Genomic DNA, 3,216 nt, shown 5'->3' on the forward strand with positions numbered 1-3,216 from the left:
GAATGGAATTGGGGGAGGAAAAACATGGAGCAGAGAGGTATGAAATAGAAAATAAATACAAATGTAAGCTATTTTGCTCTTTATTTTATAACCCCAACAAATGAATACAGAGAATGCCCTGTACAAAACAATGAAATAAGGGGTTCAAGATCAAGGTGTTCCTTTAAGCAAGGCTGAAGATTTCAGTCTCTGGTATTTGGGATTTAGGCCACGATACATACTTTTGGATGGGTCACGGAGTGTGCTGTACAGTTCACTTTTAACCAGAGTTGAACAGGAGAATGGCTACTTGGCCCAGATGGAAGTAGATGAACTGTTTGGCTTTGTGTGTCACTTAACTACCAAAGTTCCTCCCCACGATAGAGTGGCAGGTGGAGTTGTACGTCTTGTCAAACTCCTTCTTAAAATGGGCCACAGTATCCTTCTCTCCAACACCTGAGTAGCACATTCCATGGAATCCTATTGCATCTCCTCTGACATATTGGCATTTTTGATCATTACCTTTCCATCACACATGGTTACAGTGGCACAGGGGCTGACCAACTGCAATGGTCTCCTGGGGGAAGAGCTGGCAAAACTCTACCCAGTGGGACAAGCCATTGCTACCAAAGCTGTGGCATATCTAGTATTTGTTCTTTATGGTCCACTTCCTCAGCCTCTGGTGTCCAGGTATAAGGATGCCACATTTAGCATAAATTACAAAAAAATGAAACAGCATGCCCAGATATATGTGAATTTCATATAAACAATGAGTCACTTTCAAGTATAAGTATGTCCCAAATATGGTATGAGATATATTGCAAAACAATCTAAAATTCAAGTATTACTGAACGTCCAGTATTATGACACCTAATCCCTTTTCCTGCTACACAGGTGGGCCTAAGTGGGGTACCCCCAAGGGTCTGCTTTTGACTTACCTGGCTTTGGGGCAGGGCAGGTGCTATTGGACACCCCCAGGATGGCCACACTTTTTGCATACTGCATGGAGGTGAACTCATTACTCATCTCTGATTCAGGTACCCAGCACATCAGGGTGTGGAAGCTGTGATACCTTTGGGGTCTCTGGTCAACAATGGGAAGGAAAGTTGCCTGCTCAGATCCCTGCCCAAAAGAACCACCATTGTGCTGAGCTCTAGTCCAGGAGGCTTGATGGTCAGAGATGGTCAGCCAGGATCTCTGCACCCCACAGAACATGATATTAAAGAGCAAATAAACTCTCAGTAGTTCCCCAGTGTTTATTTTTTATTTTTTGTCCATTCTTTCAGATTTTCAAAAATAGATGATCATGTCATCTGTGAACAAAGGCAGTTTTATTGTTTTCTATCATGGACTGAATGTTTTTGTCTCCCCAAGTTATATGCTGAAATACTAACATGCCTACCCCCCAGATAATGTATTAGATGTAGGACTATTGGGGGGCAATGGTCATGAGGATGCAGTCTTCATGCACGGGATTAATGTCCTTTACAAAGACCCTAAAGAGTGCTTCTAGTTCTCTTTTAGCTATGTGAAAATACAATGAGAAGCCAGCCAGCCCTCTGCAACTTGGAAGAGGGCTTTCACCAGAACCTGACCATGCTGACACCCTAAGCTTGGACTTTCAATGCCCAGAACTGTGAGAAATAAATTTCTGTTGTTTACAAGCTGGAATACTTACTCTATTGTATTCTATTACAGCAGTCTGAACAAAGACACCTGCCAATCAGACTACCTTTTATTTCCTTTTCTTGTCTTGTCACATTAGCTAGTGATCAAGAGTGTGATACTGGCATAAAGACCGGCATGTAGATTGAATACAGAATAGATGATTTATTTTGTCACTTGCTGGTTCTCAATGGCCTTTATGTCAAAATAATCTTACATGCCAAAGAGACACATTTTGGTACCCTTCACTTTGCAAGGGGAAATATGTCATGCTATTCAAGTACTTTATATCTTTCCTAATTTTAGTTTACATGAATAAATTAATTTATGAGAGAGGCAGGCCTATTGTGGATTTTATATTTTGTTGTAATAATTCAAACACTTTATTTTGAAGTTTTGTTTTTATGTGTATTATCTTACTGCTGAATTGCTCTTGTGTTGAAGTCATATGCATATTTTATATTTCTCATTTTTTCTAAAGTAAAAGTATTAAAATATTATTAAATTCAATAAATTCTGCTGATGAAATGCCTCAGATTATAATCTCTTTCAAAACAATAACTGAAAACATGTACAAATGCAGTTGGCATAAACTGCACTGGTTTGAATCCAGGGGGAACATCTTATTCACTAACAGAATTCTGCAAACTCTCTTTGGTCTCTAAAGGCTCTTGCACACTTAACGGATTTAGAGTTGCCCTGGTTTACCTTACTACAGAGCTGTCTTAGACTGAGTTACTGTAGTTTCCTGAACCTATTGGCTCATATGTCTCAGTGCCTTTGCATATGCTGTCATCTCTGCTTGTAATGGACTAGGTCCATGAGAACTATTTGAGAACAAATTGCTTAAAAGCTGCTTAATAGAAAAAATAGGACAAAATGCTAAATATTATGGTAAGATTAGATTAAACATACTGTGTTAGGTAGTTATGGCTTCCATAACAAAACACAACTGGGTGACTTCAAGAGCAGAAACTTATTATCTCACAGTTCTGGAGTCCAAGGTTAAGGTGTCAGTGGATTTGGTTTCTTCTGAGCCTTCTGAGGCAGCTCTCCTTGGCGTACAGATGGCTACCTTCTCCTTGTGTCCTCACATGGTATTTTGTCTTTGTGCACCCATCTCCAATATCTCTTTTTGTGTCCAAATTCCCCTTCTTATATTGAATTAAGGTCCATAATAATGACCTTATTTTAACTTGATCCCCTCTTTAAACATCTCCAAATACAGTCACATTCTGAGGTACCTGGGATTAAGAATGCAACATATAAATTTGAGGGGAACTTAATTCAGCACATATCAATGAAACACAGTTGATGGTGGTTGCTTGAGATTGAGGGATAAAGGGAAAGAGAGAAGGGTGAACCAGACATTGATTATTCTATGTCTTTCTTGTACTATTCCTCTTGACCTGACCCATCCCTACTTTCAACATGTTTAGACTACTACTCCAAGTGGTGTGGTACCTGGAGAAACTCAGGCATGAAAGTTACTGGGAAGCACGAATGCTAGGTTGAGTTTAGGCATTAATAGGCCAAGTTTGGCCATGCTCAAAATGAGGAAATTTGATAAGA

At 39.6% G+C, this 3,216-nt stretch overlaps 1 pseudogene; it reads right to left on the reverse strand.

Annotated features, from left to right (window-relative positions):
* Positions 1 to 259: 259 nt before the first annotated feature.
* LOC129076562 (dynein light chain 1, cytoplasmic-like) lies at positions 260 to 516 on the reverse strand (annotated as a pseudogene).
* Between the last annotated feature and the right edge of the window lie 2,700 nt (positions 517 to 3,216).

This window comes from Pteronotus mesoamericanus, unplaced genomic scaffold, assembly GCF_021234165.1.
Source record: "Pteronotus mesoamericanus isolate MK-2021 breed Mesoamerican mustached bat unplaced genomic scaffold, CSHL_Meso_final contig_601, whole genome shotgun sequence".
Lineage (NCBI taxonomy): Eukaryota > Metazoa > Chordata > Mammalia > Chiroptera > Mormoopidae > Pteronotus > Pteronotus mesoamericanus.